Here is a 19,778-nt window from a genome sequence, read left to right as displayed (position 1 = left end):
CTGAAAATGATTTTCAATCAACAGTATAACCGTAAAAATAATTCATAAATCTGTTAAATACATTTTAGGACATTAACAATAATAATAACGTACATATTATGAAGACACAAGAAACAAACACAAAAAATAATACTGTGATGACTTGAATCTGTGGGTCAATGTCGTAAATTGTAATATTAATGTAGATTAATTATTTAGCCATTTTGTGACGTTATGATGAACAGTCTGCCGTTTTCAATAACAAATATTATTTAAAATCATTACAACACATGTTGAATGTGTGTATAAAATAGTTGAATCCTTAGACATCCACCCTCTACAAAGTGGTGGTAAGAAAAATATGAAATCTGACATTGGCCTTTGTGACCCAAGTGCCCAAAGCCACAGAAATACAGACAAAATATATCAAACATATTCGTCTCACATATATTCAAGACATAGTTGAATAAAACATTATGTACGGGCTACTCTTTGGAAATAAAGATTTTTTCACTTCCCAGACGGTTTGTTATACAAACATTTATCAATGTTTTCAGAAACTATGTTTACGTTTTTTTTCTTCATTATTTTGTATTTAACAAAGATGCATCAATTCCAGAATAATTCTTACTAATAATCGTCCACCGTGTAGGATATTGACGAAACTGTTTGTTCATTATAAAGACATGCTATCAAGTCACAGGCATATGATTCCATGGAATCCAATTACACAAGATTTAGCCATAGGAAACATCAATAAACGTTCAGGGGTAGATGACACTTAAGTAAAAAATAAGACGAGAGAATTGGTATATGTTATAGAAAATTCGCGAAAATTCAGTCCCTTTCTATGTAATGGTTTAATTTGATTTCCCCCTTGTACAATAATTGTTGTCACTGCTTTGATTGAGCAATAAGGTCAATTTATATCGTACCAATGATAGTCTTGATACAGAACGCTCTTCGGAAGAAGGTTCAAAGTATTTGTACAGATTTTTCAACGCTGGTGTTTCGGTGGTTTGTTTCTTTTGTTGTTTGCATAAATTTTACTCGGACTCGGGCAGGGTTTTGTCGGGTCGGTTTCAATGTAGGGTGCTGCGGGCTCGTGGAGGGGATACTGCTTTCAAGTAGATACTATCAACACAGTTGTTCATTGACCGTCGAGTGCGCAGTACGCCGCGCGCACCACCGACCGGAACCGCCTTTCTCTTCGAGTGCGCGCACTTTAAGAACGCTTCCGTTTTTCTTTTATTTTTTCGCTGCGATGTTTTCTATCACGTAAACTCAAACGCAACCATCGCGACCGTTTTTAAAAAAAGGAAGCGTCGCTTAAAATGATTCTGTATTTTAAGGTAATAACTCTTTTCGAAATCAACGCGTAATTTAGAAAATTGTGAAGTACATAGTGTTTGTTTTATTGAGCTTTCCGATTTGTTGGTTTTATCAATAAGATTATTATTTTACACAAATGTAATTCATTTTACAAGTGAAGTGGATGCAGTAACGCGCAAAATCAGGATTTCATCTGTGTAACTTTCTATGTTGATCGGCCGGCTCAGACGGAAACTGAAAATTAAATTATCAAGGTAATTATTTTAATTTTAACACACTTTTCTTTCTTGCACAATTCTTTTAACATATATTCAATTAAATTATTATATTTCCCTCTAGCACACAACATATTTAAAACGATCAATTAGTATGAAATAAATATTTTTAAATACCCACGAATAAATTATTAATATTTTTTGACAGTTACAAAATTCATTTTAGTATTTTTCATCGTCATCATTCTCTTTCCGCATCTAATGGTGCATAGGACACTGTATTGGTTCACCAATCGCTACGTATCTTGATCATTTTTGTTACACAAAGGTAAGATGATCAGTCTTACGCTTCAGGTACCAGTCCAGGGCCAGTGTGAAAATACCCCTTTAAATTAATATTTTATGTCAACCATGTCGGGAATCGAACCCGAGACCGACCTCCTGCGTGGTAGGCAAACGTGCTGACCATGAGGCTGACTTTTTTATTTTTACCACTTTTATCAGCATACCTACTTTAAAAGGTTGAGATGCATTAGAACTAATTTTTCTTCCCTCTAAATTTATTGCGTCAGAGAGAAAATATTTTTGAGAAAGGAGTGTGGAAGCTTTGGCATTTACAGGGCTCATGACCAGTCATTGAATGATTTAAGTGGCTACTTAGAACACTGTGTAACATTTACGATAATTTTTCCTGTTTTTAAACATCCGGATTTCCTCAAGTTTCCCATTTGTTGACTTTTGTTAAATAAAAGAGATTCATCTAGCTGAATATTTTACCTACTAGACGACGCTTAAAAATAAACGAAACATTTTTTATACTAAACTAACTGGCATAAGAAGAAGCATAAAATTAAAAAGAAGTGTTTTTAGGCGGTTCTTACCGGTTAAATAATTCAGCCAGATGAATTTCACACATCAATAAATGTGTCAGCTCTTTTACTCCACAAAAGTATACAGATGGAAGAGTTAAGAAAAGGGGGATGTTTAAACATATGCAGAATAGTGAATGTTACACAGTATGTAAAGTGGCCACTTTAACCAGACAATTACACGCCCTGTAAATGCCCAGACTTCCATATTCACTTCTCATAAATGTTATTACTCTCTGTTGAAACAAATTTAGATATTAACAACTTCGTAGGGAGAAAATCCAACTTGTCTTTAAGTATTTAAACATATTCAAAACACTGTTGTTATTGAAATATATATTGAGTTTTTAAAAATCTTTGTAGACAAGCACTTGGATTATGATGACGTTCTAAAAATAGGAATTTAATGCTGCCTTCAATCTTCAATATTTAATGTCTATTTTTTTTTAATTCTGAAATTTTCTTTTCCTAGATTTTTAGTTTTTTATAGTTTTTGGAATTCGAACTATTAGTGGAAAAATAAAAATCATACATTCAATTTTATTTTATTTTATTTACTTTTTTACCATATTTTCTTTTATATTTTCTTTTTTTCTTTTTCTTGTAATTGTTTTGATTATTTTAAGTAAGTCATAAATATTTTAAGAATTGTATTTTTGTTATGTCTTTATTTTTATTACGATGTAGTACTATACTTTTCGTTATAATGTAGTATAGTGTATATAAATATTATAAATGTAGCTTCAGAGCTTTTTTTTTGTATCTAGTGAAGCTGCCATGATTATTTTCTTGCAATTCAATTCGACGTCAAATACTTATATTTGTTTTATTTTGTATTACAAGTATTTACTTTTGTTTTTTGCCAATAAATGGCGTATTCCGGCACTTAATCAGGTTATCCGTTCAAAGAATATCTATCACTTTAAAATATGTCGTTTTAAACATAACATTTAAATAAAAGATGGAGAAGGCAATATAAAAATGTAGGTATTTATTAAACCTACGGAGAGTGAGTGTCAAAACTCACGAGTAAAATCAACGATTCTGCTTACGTTTGACCATCCACATTTATACAATTCTTCTCGTTTGACACATTAAAAAAAAAAAAAAAATGTCAATTCTTTCTTCACGCTTTTTGATGGTCTTGAAAGGTTATTAATATTATTTAATAAATTGTTTTCTATTTTGTTTTTTGTTATTATGTCGACTTGTATGTTGCAAATTGACTTTTTTCGTAGAAGAGAAAATATTAATTGACATTAGCAATAGCATGATCAATTCAGAATATTATTATTTCGTTTAACAATATGCAAATGTTTGTTTCCTAAATACACGGTACTTTTCCGAGCATCCCAAAAAAAATATTTGCAAAACCTCTACTCATACCATAGAACTAAGAATAGTCCAGAAGGAGCGTAGAATCATACTTAAATACATCGGACTGTGTCCAAAAATCAATCCATTTCGTCCCACTTTCGCCACGCGCATGCGTGAAGTCACCGCGTAATGTTGCCAGATCGCAAAAAATATAATCATTACACAAATGTAAGATAATTATAATGAAAAAAAAGCAGTTTGTTTATTTCTCTGAAACTTTATTGTACTCGCGGAAACATTGATTGACACAACAGAGAGGATCAATAAAGGGTCGTTAATTAAGAGTAATTTAATCAATGAACTTTGAACTTATAAAATAAAACAAATATTTTACATCAAACAGATATAATTATGTTATATTTTATGTTTTAAAGACAATGTCGGTCAAATGTCCACCACCCACGGCGTTGTTTATTTCGAGAGGTCCAATTTTCATTAGTTCTTTCAATAGGTGAGCAAAGTAGCGTAAACAAATAAACTACCCTTTTTTTAAACGATTTTTAGGATACCCATATGAAAAAATATGAACTATTCTTTGGAAATCTTTTTATTAGGGCTTTTACCAAAACAAGATAAAATCAGCCAAAAACAAATTACATGCGTTTACAAATAATTTAATTAAGCATGTTATAAATAAATATTAAGTAGGTACTTATTTAAAATAAGAACATTTTATACAAAATACTTTTACAAAAGTATGTTTTTTTATATCTCGTGGTGAAATGGTCCGCACGTTTGCTTACCAGGCGAGAGGTCTTGTGTTCGATTCCCGAAATGGTTGATATTAAATATTTATTGAAAAGGGTGTTTTCACATCAGAATATTTTAAAGTCCCTGGACTGGTGCCTTAAGCTTAATATTGATAATCTTACCTTCATGTAATAAAAATGATCAAGATACGCTGCAATTGGTGTACCAATGCAGTGCTCTATGCACCATTGGGTTTGGAAAGGGAATGATGATTATAATGTTTTTTTAAATGTGAAATTTAAGGAAATGGTTGCGAATTTAAAATAAAAACACCTACGTAATATTTATATATTTTTTTTTTTAATATGACCCGATATTTAAAAATACCTATGTCAAACACTGATTCCTTTTTCTTAAATTCATAAAACTCGTTTTCGGCCTAAGATATCGCGATTAGTTATCAACAGTAAATGGCTCTAATAAATAAAAAAATAAAAAATATAACACTGATTAAAAATAATAATTGTTGGGAAAATGAGAACATTAAATTAATATTTCCGAACAGAAAAAAAACTCTCTTTCCTAACTGCTGACAAACCTCTACAAAATAAGCTAGCGGGTTATTTCTAAAAATACAAAAATATTCAAGCTAAAAAAAGAAAAGTTTTCTGTGATAATTATGTGCATTCCATTTAGAATCGGTTTGTAGTTTCATGGTAGTTTTGCGGTTATGCTACAACTGTATTCATATTTTGTAGCGCAGTCATTGATGATTATTTTAAAATAGCTCCCAAAATTTCAAAAATTTATAAAATAATCAGAACGCAAAAATTACAAACAATATTTTTATTCGATTGTCCCAAGAAGAGAAGTTATACGTTTTATCCTGAACGTCCCAGATTCGATTTCAAACGTGATCGATTAAAAATATTTTTATACATTTTGTTTTTTATAATAATAATTCTATGACGGTTCTTGCAAGCAAATGATCATTTTGGCTTTTAAAAATATGGAAATGTCACTTATATACAAATACAATCTTAATACATTTATCAGAATTTATATTATATGTAGGTAACACATTGCACAATTTGACTGGCTTTCGATAACAATGTGACGGTAAAGAATTTACGATATTTTTCGATGTAGTTGACTCGATATTTGTACGAATTTGCAATTTAAAGATTTTGTAGAAAAAACTAATTTATAAAAGTATTCGGATTAAGAATTGAATGATTTTGAATTTTCTGTATCGAAAAACTGATAAATCTTTTACTGCATCATTTTAATGTAGGTTCAGGTATAAAAACGAGATTTTTTAAAAAAAAAAAGAGGCAGATTACTCCAAACTCAATGTGGAATAGTACACCAAACTCATAATAAAATATAATTAAGTTATAAAAATAGACGATTAGGGCGTGCATCTCAAATCGCATCAACTTCTTTAATGCGTTTTTAATGACCATAAAGTCATTAAATATTATTTTGAAAGCTTTAAACCTTCCCTTCTTTTAGTTACAGTTTTTAAATTAAAACATTTTGTGTTGCGGCGGCCCCATTGCCCGCGGTGTAACAGCTAAAGGTAGGATTACATTGTTCTCATATAAATTATATTTTCGTGGACAATAATCAGCAGATTGGAGGTTTGAAGAAATGTAAATGTAAAAACATGTGTACAGAAAAACGAAAATGATCATGTTTTTATGTTTTTTTTCTTCGAAAAATGGTTAATTACAAATCACTGACAAATTACTTGAATTTTTTTACAAAAAATCACATTTTTAAATAGAAAATTAGATTTTACTTTTAAGATTATTGAAGATATCTCAGTTAACTTTATATTGTAATCATAGATTATTTATTGCAAGGGTCTTTATCTTCATTAAGATATGCGCCTATTAACTATATATTTTTTAATGCACATAAGATACATGCTTCAAATAATGAAAACAAACTGTTCTAGTATGTTCTATGAATGCGGTATATCAATATTATGAAATGATTAGAGCTGTATTTGGAAATTAGTGGTTTAAGAAATCGTCTTATGTAACGCTTGCTGGGGGAATGTTATCAGAATAGGTCGGTATTGTAATGTTGAAGTAAAGTCGAATCATTGCCTTTTATTTCTCAAGTTCCGGCCATCGTAATCTTTTTGAAACTTAATATGTGAATAATGTATGTTTAAATACATATTTTAATTAAAACGTCCACATAACACCTCACGTATTTTTTTTTCTACGGATACAAATAGTTGCAAATCAATAGGGGCCAAAAAAGCAATTATTACAGTTTTGAGAATAGGTGCCTCGAAACATTTCTGAGTGTGTGGTTATTTGACTGTGAAAAGAATATTAAAATAAACTAACGGACGCAGCAACTTTCGGTGGCAACTATCATCAAGCGGGACGATACGGGAGTCTCCCGAGAGCCTTAATTATTATCCTTGCCTGCAAATCTAGGCATTGGAAAATCGGGGTCCTGGACGTCTACGACCGACAGTTTGACAGCAGTTCACGTCCACGGGACGCAAAACTGACTTGAGAATACTAGACACACACTACAGTACCAGGCACTTAATAAAGTGCATCTGGCTAACGAGACTGCCGACTTTGTAGAGCGTCGTCTCTGTCGCATGAGTCCAGTATTTGTATAAATGTATGAATGACAAAGACGACGCTTTTCGAAGCCGAAGTTAGTCAATTAGGCCAGCAGTCTTTTCCTAAGCCCGATGTACTTGTTTTAATGCCGGGTACTTATATCGGTAGAAGCCTGGAGAAATTTCGTTTCTTGTTTTCAATTGTATTCTCGGAGACGGATCAAGTAAAAATTTAATAAAATGAATTCTATTTTATGACGCATAATATCTACTGTGTTCAGGACGACATTTGGATGATTAAAAAAAGTTTTAAACGACAATCGTTCATTTATTACACATTTATGATTTTTTTATGACTTTTATGATTCTAAGCAAAATCCTGGATTCCAAATTTAAATGCGTTTTATTTATCATCCACTTACGTGTACCGACGGGTACTTTCATGAACCAAATAACATATCGTCGTTGCACATCAAATATGAACCATGTGACTCGGAGCATATTCTGAGAAAATCATCAAAATGCGACTTTTTGGCATAAAGTGATTAATATTTTAAATAAATATATTACTATATTAAAAAACAATGTATTTTTCCTACTTAGTCCATACACAGAAGTGTTGTTTTCGGTTTATTTTTTTTTATTTTAATCGTTTTTATCGATTTTTTCAGAATGTGCTCCGAGTCACATGGCCCATATTTAATATGAAACGACGATACACCTTAAGTGAAACTATTTTTAAAAGTTAATAATTAAATAATCAGTTGAAAAATTTATATCTCCTGTTTAATGGGATTCTCGTCTGCCATGAGCGGTGTTAATTTGGTATACTGTGATGTTAGTTCTCTTATTTATATCGTTGGCAGAAATTTAAAACACTGTAAAGTGACATAGCGTGACCACAGAACAACAAATCATTTAGCTTTTTCATGAAACTGAGATATAAAGGCTTAAAGTTTTGATTCGTGCTTATTCAGTTATTTCTTAGATTTATTTATTTATTTATTTATTTATTTATTAACGGACATTGTCCATGTATACAATTTATAAGGTTTAAATATTACAATAAAAGAGTAGTTTAAAACATTTAAAGAAAAAAGAAAGAAGCATTGACAAACATAAGGGACATCGAGACAAGATCTGGACTATTTATGTAGTGCTCGTTTAAATCGTTGTAAACTTAAACCAAAAAAGTCCAGATCCTGTCTTGAGTTAACAATACGACAAAGGCGGGTCATTGGAGAATTTAGGCCATAGTTTGTTCTATACTGATCGATGAACAGTACTTCATTGTTTCTCAATCTACGAGTCGGGATATTGAATTTTACTTGTCCCAGTAATGATGGAATATCGATTATACCATTTAGTATGCCGAACATATATATGGAGTCAATATTAGTTCTACGTTTTTGTAGACTAGAAATATTTAACATTGACTCTATTTCAGCATAAGAATAATTATCTATTATTTCTAAGAATTATTATTTCTTAGATATTTGACATTTAAAGTATTCAATTCACCTTTTAATTTTATTATTTAAATGTTTTAAAAGATGAAGTAAATTTAGAGAAAATAATTCACATGGCCATAGCTGCCCCAAAAAAGCGAATAAAACGATTTTTAATAGGAATATTAAGAAATTAACTATAATTAAGTTGCTTAGCTGTTTCCTAAAGTACAAAGAATTTGACACGTTTTTTAAACAGTTTTAAAAATAACTTTGGTAGAGAAAAAATATACAAAAAGATTTTTTTTTTCAAAAACGTCAGATGAGACCACGCTGTTCTTAGGCCGCGATGGTAAAAATCTGTAAATTGTTTTTTATTCCTTGTTTTTGTTAATATTTTATAAATCAGATCAAAAAATACTGTACAGCCAAAAGTGATGTTTTCTTGTATATTTTGACCGTCTTCTAGTAGTCAGCGCGTTTGCCTACCTTAAAAGAGTTCGATTTTCGATACGAAAGACATAACAGGTGAAAGGTGTTTTCAAACCGCAACATTTCAAAGTCCCTGGACTGGCACCTGAAGCTGACTTATTATTTTTACATTCATGTTACAAAAGTGATCGAGATACGATGCAATCGGTGTACCAACGCAGTGCCCTATGTACCACCACATTAGGCCCTGATGAAAAAATAATGGCATAGAATCTGAAATAAGTAATACGTTTTTTTTAAATATTCTTTTCTTATTTAGTTTGTTTTTTTTCTTTACAACAATTTAAATTTCCGCCGACGATATTATCTTCACGTGGTCTATAAATGATTATAGCCTTATCACTGTCAGTGAACTTTATGACCTATTCTATATTACAACAAATTTATATTGTTTGAATTATATGATTAATTTTACAAATACAGTCTATCATGTTTGAATATATATGATACTATGATTTAGATGTAGATTTCGCTACGAGAGCAAACATTTTATGCAAGTTCTGAAAATTGAAGAGATGTTAAAGTTTATACTTGAGGATTTTTCAAAAATATTTATTTTATACACAATATATTCATTTGACATTTATTAAGACACAAGTCCCAACTCCATGGAACCAAAGTCTTGCGCTAAGTTGGGACGAATATATGTATAAAACTTTAACAATCAACATCACCTTATTTACTACATTGAACAAAAACATCATTTAAAAAATACATGACATATCAAATATTAAAAAAAAAACGTGCCACAAAAAAATATTCAAAATACAAAAGTATAAAAAAAATTGATTAAAAAAATAAAAGAAATTGTTTTGCTGAGACCTCTTCTTATTGTTCGACCAGAAGAGTGTCAGTGCCTCTTTATGCAACATTCCAGTCTAATGTTTTTCCGTCATTGGGAGGCATAAATCCATTGATTTAATAAAATGACAAACAAAATATACTGGTTTTATGCAATTAAAATATAATGTAAAATTCTAGGAAAACAACGAATGACACTCTTTTAAAATTGGCAATATGGTGAATTTAATTATTTTTTAAAAAAAATAGCCCCACAATAGGGCAGAAGGCCCAGTTATAGTGCGCTGCCCTAGTTCTTGTATGTTCAATACACCATTTTTTAAAAATTAAGTTATACTTTCCAATATATTCATTATCTTATTACGCGTCCGTGTAGCTAAATAATAATGATTTTTTCCGTTAGTAAATAGTATTTTCATCATTTTTTTAGTGTCAATCTCCACTTATTGATTTGGCTCTAATAACAAATAAAATGTATTTTGTACAATTTGCAAAATGGTCTGTTGAACATACGGTGAACTACAACACAGAACACCCAGGGGTGATATTTCAAACGCTCTCGCGGCTATAAAATCACTTTTATCTCGCGTATTTTGTACTTAAAAGTGTTTTTTACGGCAGTTTAGAATAGCACCGCTGGTTTGAGAAAAATCACTTGAAATTTTTGTGTCTTACCGGGAATTGAACCCAAAACCTTTCGTGCGTGAGTTAAGTGTCTTAACCATTACAACATGGAGGCCACCATAGTGAATATTAATCATTTGTTTTCTAAACATTAATTTAACTCTACTAAAGTAGAGTTTTTGAACTTTTTTTTGTCTTATGTTATTTATAGCTTGAAAACAATAAGATATTTTTCTTGTTTTTTTTTTAAAAACTCATTACACAAAACAAAATAAAAAAAGGGGTACAACTTTGTTCTGCCAGGGAATTGAAATATAAAAAGTTGTTATTTTTCCAATCCGATATAAAAAAAATTAGAAACCCGCATGATAATCAAACTACAAAAATATTAACTAAAAATAAAAAAAACTTACCCGCTATCAAATAAATAATATTGAGGTTTGTAAAGGAGCAGTAGAGTCTTTAACCAAACGGCTGACAGCTCTACGCAAAACCAATCCCTGCGATTCATTTGTTTTAACAAATGACTTCAAAATGGCTGAAACTACAAAAAAAAGTTCGAATATGTACCAACAGTGATTATTTACGTCAAATGCATTTTTATGTAAGAGATACATGAGTTATTTTACAGCTGGACAAATTTGTACCATCAGGAGCAAAGGGTTAACCATTGTGTCATATAATGTAATCACTTAAAGCAGCCAACAACAGGTCATAAACCCTGAAATTGCCTAAACTTCCGTATTTTCCTACCAAACGTATTCTTCATATTTGATGTGGGATCTATCAATTAATAATTGATAATTGATAATTGAATAAATACAAAAAAAAGACGCATGCATATTTTGCTGTAAGTTCTCGGTTATTGAATTAAGTTGAATGCCTTGATTCCATGTTATATTATACAATATAATTAATTATAGTGGCTTTGAGAAATAAAGGAAGTGTTTTGAAGAATAAGTTATTTCAAATACATACTTACGTTCGTACTAATATCGTAATAAATTACAATACAAGTGAGCATATAATAATTAATACAAATTGATGTTAGCGTAAAGTCATATTTAGTCAAATATTAATATATTAATTTACGCAGTGTGAAATATCATCATTATTCCCTTTTCGGCATCCAAATGGTGCATAGGGCTCTGGATTGGTTAGCCAATTACAGAAAATCTCAAACGATTTTTTTGTTTTATTGAGATTCTTAGTTTTATCTTTTGCCTTCTAATTTTGAAAACATTTTTGAGAAGGAAATATGGAAGTCTAGACATATACAGGGCTTATGACCTGTCATTGGCTGAAAATGTTTTCCCTCTCTGTTGCGGCAAATTTTCATCTAAATGACTCCCCAGGGTCCAACCAGTCTGAAAACACTTGGACATATTAAAAAACTAGTTGATTTTCACATTCTATCACTTCTTCACAATATTTTGAATAATCCTATTTCGCCTGTTTATCTAAGAGAGCTCTACCAACATTTATCACAACATGGACTATATCTTCGTTGTAGTAAAGAGAAAATCCTTTTAATACACTTTCACTGCTCTAATTTTCTTGCTCCTTGTTTCAGAGTGGTATCTGTTTGATTCTGGAATAATTTATCCACTAATGTTAGAGACGGCCCTTCTTTATTTACATTTAAATCAATTTAGAAATGTCACTATCTAAATGTTTGAGTTTCTTTCTCATTCTTCTTTCCTTCCCATCTCCTCTCCGCTCCCCTCTTCATAGCAAAGTGTAACTTTTTTGTTATTTTTTTATTTGAAATTTTTGTATAAAAGTACAAAATTCTGCATAATTACCTAGAATATGTCCATGTACTTGTAATTTTCTCAAAGTGAACGGTTTGGGTAGTTAAGAAGAAATTTCCCTAAGGCAATATGCCCACCCTTATACAAATATTATATGTATACAAAGTGTTAAAAAAATAAATTGACAAAAACATTATTTTGATTAAATATTGTGAAATAGCATTTTATCATTTCTTCTAATCCTTATGTGAAAACTACGTTTTTTTTTAGTAAGCAAGGAATTATCATATGTCTACATATTTTACTTTTATTTTATTTAGAAAAGCAACTGTCCTATATTTTTATACATTTTAAAAGTAAATAAATATTGCATGAACTCAAAACCAAATTCATTCATAAATCATTAAATGCTTTAGTTAAGTCTCACTTAAAAATATCAAAAATAGTTAGATAACCCAATTTGAATAAAAAATTAGTAATGTGTGTGGGTACATGCTGTAAAAGAGACAGGATAAGAAAATACAGATTCAAACAAAATCTACTTAGTAGAATTTGTAGTATCTACTGTGTATTTTTTTGCATATTGCATTTTATTCACTAATTTCAAAGGTGAAATCGAAGTACCTTTCGTTTTAAAACGATAGTATTTTTTATTTCTGTCAACTTTAAATAATAAATCAATTACTAAAACTTCGGATCAACGTTAAAAACAGTTATTTTATTTAACATTCAAGTTAACCTATTGAAAAACTTTTACAGGTTTATTTTATATATAAGTCATCGACATCAAATTGTCCATTTCTTATTGTTAACTGACCGAAGATAATTCAGATTTTAGTTGAATTTCAGATGCATTGGCAAAGCTAAAAATTATAAGAAATGACTATTTTTTATTTAATGATGTGATGGAATGTGCATAGTGTAAAATACTTTGTTTTTTTACTGGTGAAAAAATTGACAGTTTCAACTTGAAATATAGCGGTAATCAAAACGGAACAAACTCGATTTTGCGCACGGAAAAAATATGATGTTACTACTTAAATTAAAATATTTGAGTGGTATGTTAATTTCTTATTTTGTATACATTTCCGCTACAACAGTAGCTGCCGCATTACCATGCATACAAATGTCTAACGCTGAATAAAAACATTGGGATAAAGCGATGATGCTTTAAATTCTTAATTGTAGAAACGGTACAAGTTCGAAAGACAGGCTAGTCAGTAATCAGGCTTTGTCTATAGTTTCACACTTTAAATTGTAAAAACAATATCTTTTTACATACACTGGAACCTCTTTCTACTAAAGGGTTTTAAAAAATTAAACTTTTTACTATTTAAAGTACATTTTTTTTAAATGTATAAAATGACACTAAAATAGTAATAAATAAGATAATATATGGTAGTGACCTTGAATAATCTCTGTTACGATTTTTTAAAGTATTTTCATGTCACTTTATATTTGAGAAAAAAATTCAAGAAACGTTAAAGTAGTACATAATTTATTTTTATTTTTTAATCACTAAGGGACTTTTATACAAAGAAAACCTGTTTAGCAATATCCCTTTTTTAAGTATTTTTTTACACTTCACTGTGATAATAAATTCCCCGTGCTAAAAGAAATTAGAGTGTCATGTAATAAAAAAAAACATAATTGAGGTTTTAACTATTTATATGCATATGAGTAACATTCATTTTAGTTCAATTTTCCAGACAACATTATAAAAAATATCACTTATGATTTCTCTATAATTTTGTATTGGTAAAAAGTAAGAATTTGTTTTTCATTCTAGAATTTGGCACACAGAATTAATATCAATAGGTCATACGAACTTTGCCTTATCAATATGCTATTATGATTTTTTACAAAAAGACTTTCTATTTCTGGAAAATTGAGTAAAGATAATAGAACACGGAAGATTGAATTTCACATTTAAAATATAATACTCAGTAAAACATTGCAACATGCTTATTTGAATGAATTCACAAAATTTTACACAAATAAAAACGGATAGCATTCAAAACGCATCTGTTAAATTATAAATATTGAAGTTTTAGCTTTTAAATTAGGTCTAAAGTAAATAAAAAATTAATGACAAATAATACGCCGTAGTATTTTTTTTTTAAAAATCTTCATTCGCGTTCAAAAATATGTGTAGATAAATTAAATAATGAAGACGAAAGCCCTGTGAAACAAACACTAGAGGCTAATAAACTGGATTAATGTGTAAAGGTTTGGGGTTGGATTCCCAGTGAAATAATTATCTAGTCTATACTCAGTCAAATACGCCACGTTGCATAACATCAGCAACACCATCGAGTCCTACTCTCTAGCGTCCTCGTCGCGAACCTTGGAAATGTAATATGTGTAGGTCACTGCCAACAGAAATAGGGCAATGGCGAGTCTTCGGCGCCATAAAACTGAAACTAAACCACCCAAGGGAAGGAAAACCTTAACAGAAAAACCTGAGGCTTCCAGGGGGTTGGGCGAGAGGCTAATCACCTCTTTCTGTAAAACACCATTATTACGAAACCGAATACAGAGCCTCGGATTGGTATTGAACCTTGGAAATGACCCGGTAAAGAAAATGCTGCCAAGAACAGGTGGAGTTGGAGGCAAAAGTTGAAGGAAGTTGAAGTTGAAGCCAAGGCTCGATTTGGGCTGTAGCGTTATCGAAGAAGAAGAAGAATACTCAGTCAAAACGAAATGCCGGCTGCTTGACTCTTGTAAAGTGCCAGTACTCCTATATCGGTGCGAATCCTGGCTCCTTCTAAAACTCAAAACTCCAAACTTTTGAGAGTGTTTGAGAATAATATTGTGTTTAAAGTGGGTCGATGTCATTACCAACATTAAAATCTGAGAACGGATGCAGCAGCCTTCTATCACGAGTGTTTCGAGGGTGCAGCAGTGGACACGTGTTGCGAATGTTTCAAGAGAGCCTTAACCTAAATTGCCTCTTTTTTACATCTGAGAGGTCCCACCGTCACGTCCTGGAAGACCATCGTTGACGATTTTTTGGCTTTATTCGGCCGAAGCAAGGGACGCGGGGTTGACACGAGAGGAGGCGAAAGTACTGGCTATCGATGAGAACTCCTTGACGCGTGATGTCCACATGCTACAAAAATGATAAAAGAAGGGTTCTCTGTGCTTTATGCTCAGCTATGCATATTTTGGGTTCTTACATTTGTGATGCTTGGAATAAAATACAACAACGAAGAATATATTTTCTTGGTTAATATATATACATATATATTTTTTTTATTTGATAGTAACTACTAGAAAAGGTATATACGTACACATAATACAAGACTAGCACAATGTGAAGGCTTGTCAGTACAGAGGTTTGTAAACAAGTATGGCCAAAGAGTACTTCATTATACAATTTCTAAAATTTTCAATAAGATTCCTAAGCAGATCTTAAAAGAAAATGTTGACAAAACTTTGAGAAAAAAATTATTAAATTGCTAATATGTAACAAGGCTTTATATTGATTATTATTTTGTATTAACAGTCATCTATTTAAATTTATGTAAACAATACGTATGCTTTGAGTTCTTATTATTTTTTTTATAACTTTTTACATTTATTTAACGTTTTTCTTTGTAAAGAAAATATAAGAAACCTGTTGACAAGCCGGTTTCAAGGCTTTGTGGGTTTCATTATTTTTCCTTTTATATTTCACTTTTCATGTTTACCTTCTTAAATATAAATGAATACACCCCATAGCATACAGTATTTTTGCTCAAATAATAAATTTATTATTTACGTCCTAAAACAACAAACATTAATAATACATATTATTTATTGATAATTTTATCATAATTGAAGAATATTTCTCAGTAATCGGTAGTTCGCAGAATTTTTAATTTGTATTCATTCAATGGGTCATTAAAACACAGATGTTTAACTATCAAAATTTTCTGAAAATTGTTTTTTATATGTTAAACATTAAATGGAAAAAGAATACTTCTTTCAAAAGCCTCTTTTCAATTTTTTTATTTTTACATAAGCAAAAAATTACTATGGTATCGATATAAATATTTTTTTCGTGGGACGTCGGATATATTTTGTACAAAGGTTTCAAAAATATGTATTTTGATTTACCCGAAAACGAAACGATTTGCGCCCTGTGGGACGAACGGCACGTATGACGTTTTGGCGCCAAACTTACACGCAATGTTTTTTAGAAGCGCAGTCAGCGGTCATAACACGTGACGTCAAAATGACGTGATGCCAACTGCTAGCCGTTTAGTAAGTGTTCATTTTTAAAGCCGAAAATTATGAATAAAAACTTGTTTTGAATCCAATGAAAGTTATATCTTAAGAATCATAAAAACTATATACATTACGTTTTTAACGTTTATCTTGATTTGCGAAATTCCCCCTTAAAAAATATTGTTTTAAATAGGGAAAACAACAAAATGTATTAGGTTTTTATTATTCACTACATGTTAAAAATTCAATATCTTTCGACAAGGATGGATAGAATGCTACAGCACTTCTTTACTCAAATTGTTATTCATTTTTCTGAATTTATGCATCTGAATAAATGCAAATTTCTCATGATATAAATATATTTAAAGCAAATCGTAAATCACAATGATTTTAAGGTGTATTATTGTAATTATTTACCACTGAAACAATATAATATGTAGATTATTAAACATAAAAAACCGCAAAGTAAATGCTTATATTATCAATATTTTTTTGAATTTTGGATAATACTTTTTTGAATTTTATATGAACACAATACATGCTTTATTTTAATAAATACAATGTTCGTATGCAAAATAACATTAAATTATCGTATTACATGTAAGAATGTTCCATATACAGAATGTTCCAGATACAGAAAACAGCCCGCTATAAAAATGTAAAACTGAGATAATAGCACTTTTGTGAAAAAAGTGAATAATCAAATCTACACAGCAGTTTAAATGTTTTTTACTTTGACAAGCGATAAATAATGCATACTTGTTTTTTTTTACGAAAAAGAATTTAATTATGAATTTGACCTGTTTTAATGTTTTTTATAATCTGGTTGACCACACAACTTAAGATTTACATTTTGCAAGAGCCAGCCATAAAACTCTGATGTATGATGTGTCATTATGTATTGACCATATTATTATATATTCAAATTACAACACATTGTAAAGAATTACTTAATTCATTTGTTATAGTAACTTTAATAACATGTTTTTATGTGGCTGACCACGTAACCTAAAACATGCATTTGCAGAAAACCGCCAGCTCTAATTTTCAATGATACCTCATTCAAACTTTGAATGTATGGCGTGACATTCTATATTAAAACATATTTTTTGACTGCAGGTATTTTTAAATTAATGAATATATAAAATGAAGATTATCGTATTTATCCACTTTAATTTATTAAACAGAACAAAATTTCTGGAGCCGTAAATCTTCCAATCAGCATCTATACTATAAGATTTTTCTAGCGCTGTGGGTGTTTTCTGCAAATTGAGAAATGCCGTTTTTGTGATCGACATTTTTTTCAGACGGTGATTATTACAGTTTTTTGTATGAAAGCGGCCTGGTTGTTTTTAGCAGAACATAGAATTGATCTTACTGACACCAAAAATTTCTTCTTTTTTTAAATTGTGGACTAGATGTTTTCTGCATTTGTTGCTTACTTGTCTTAGAAATGCTACTACTAAAAGTAGGTGCCAAATACAAAAGTGGTTATTCGATCGGGAATTTATTTTTGAATGAAAACAATTTGTATACTACCATTACTTATTGTTAGTATATTTGTTATTTAGTGTTGTTTCTTTATTACTTTTTTTTAGTGTTTGTTTTTTCGTTTTTGTCACTCCCATTTTTATATTTAGCTAAAAGTATTGAATAAAATATTTGTGTACTTTTTAAAAATACTCCATTGACAGGCCATCTTAATTGGCACGGTGAGTCTTCATATAAATGTTTTTTTGCAATATAAACAACTTTAGCCACATAACTCGAATAAAAAGTAGTGGATAATTAAAAACGTTACAAAAACAACCAAAATAAATTTCACAATTATAGAACCTGGTACATGTAAGCTTAAAACGAATCACCATACCGTCCTGAAACACATAATTGAGACCCTGCATGTGCTTTACCGATTCCCGTGGCCTATGCACTATCAGATGCGGATTCAGGTTTCATAAAAATGAAGGTACATTCAAACAGTTATGAATTTTTTCAAAACTCAATAACCTAGTAATAAAAATAAGTACTTTACTATATACCTGTCCGAAAACAGATTAAATCCACATTTTGTACGGATATATTTACAGAAAAATAAACTAATAAATATTCATGTACGAATTGTTAAATCATTCATTGTCCTGCCGATTTTTGTTAGATCAATATTTTTTTTAAAATTGTAAAATCCGAAAAGAATACACAAATCGAATAATACGCTCTCTTCCCAATACACATATTTAGGATTCACCCCTATTTTCATCCCTTCTACCTGATATGGACCAACAATGTAATCCCAAGTTAAATTGCACATGTCTGTTACCTTCTACCTGCTTTAAAAAGACAATCCTCAGGTAGATTTGGTTTTTGGTTTGTATAAAGCTAAAACGTTTTTTTGTGTTTGATTAGATGAAAAAGAATAACCTTAATATATTTAGTTAACTCGGGGCTGCCTCTTTTAAGACAATTTTTGCTTTCATCAAACAGCTGGTTGTGGTAGAAATAATTTAAATTTATTTATTTCTTCAGACGTTAAATAAAATAAAATTACTTTAAGCGCAAACATTGTTATTTACTGTGTGAAGTAATAAAACTACTAGGTACGTAATCGAATAAATAAATAATCGCTAAAGTTTTATTGAAAAAGCCTAGAACTTACCAATAAATTTAATTTTGGAAGACCTAGGAGAACCCCCAGTAATTGATACATATTTTTAAAAAAAACACCCATCATGCAAATTTCCACTAATTAAAAAATTTCTCGAGACCCCAGATTTCCAAATACGTTAATTTTACATAAATGCAATGTAATTTCAGCTTTAAATCATAATAAATATGTAGAAAAAAAAACTTTTATAATCTCCCAGAAATCTGAAAATCAATATCAAGTATTAAAACTTTTTAATCTTAATAAAAAAAAACACAGGAGAACAGTAAAAAAATATGTGTCATTTAGAGTATATCTTATTTTAAGAAACCTTTTTTAGATAATAAAAATAAAACGTATAATGTATGTAGTATGTGTATATTTTTAATATTGTAAATAAACAGTAAATTGATAAAAAAAAACTCTCTTCTACATAATAATAAAAATTCTATTCTACATGATCAAAACGTACCAAGGACACTGTTCTGAATTTTTAGATCGAATTAATCGAATAACTTAAGCCTCTCATAATTTCACAGGAATTATTATTGAGAATAATATTCCGGCGCCCTCCAACATACCCGTCAGAATAGTTGTTCCAATACATGAAGGTGCTGGATATGAGACAACTGTACCTAAAAGAAGCACTTACACACTTCTGGTCGAACAATACGGAGAGGTCTCAGCAAAATGTCCGTACTAGGTTTTCCCAGAGCATGAATTATGTCATCCCCAAAACCCGTACGAC

General features: G+C 30.2%; 1 protein-coding gene across 1 annotated transcript in view; it reads left to right on the top strand.

The window, feature by feature from the left end:
• The first annotated feature begins 1,123 nt into the window (after nt 1–1,123).
• The window catches only part of Ptr (patched domain-containing protein), a 131,549-nt gene continuing 112,894 nt past the window's right edge, over nt 1,124–19,778 (top strand). Inside the window, exon 1 of the mRNA XM_088243468.1 lies at nt 1,124–1,565. The gene's annotated coding sequence lies outside the window, so the exon portion shown is untranslated. The remainder of the gene's footprint in view (nt 1,566–19,778) is intronic.

The sequence above is a fragment of the Micrasema longulum genome, unplaced genomic scaffold, assembly GCF_059751315.1.
Source record: "Micrasema longulum isolate JH-2025_06_02 unplaced genomic scaffold, ASM5975131v1 h1tg000214l, whole genome shotgun sequence".
Taxonomy (NCBI): domain Eukaryota; kingdom Metazoa; phylum Arthropoda; class Insecta; order Trichoptera; family Brachycentridae; genus Micrasema; species Micrasema longulum.
The sequence above is the reverse complement of the archived record's forward strand: the minus strand, read 5'-3'. Positions and strand labels throughout refer to the sequence as shown.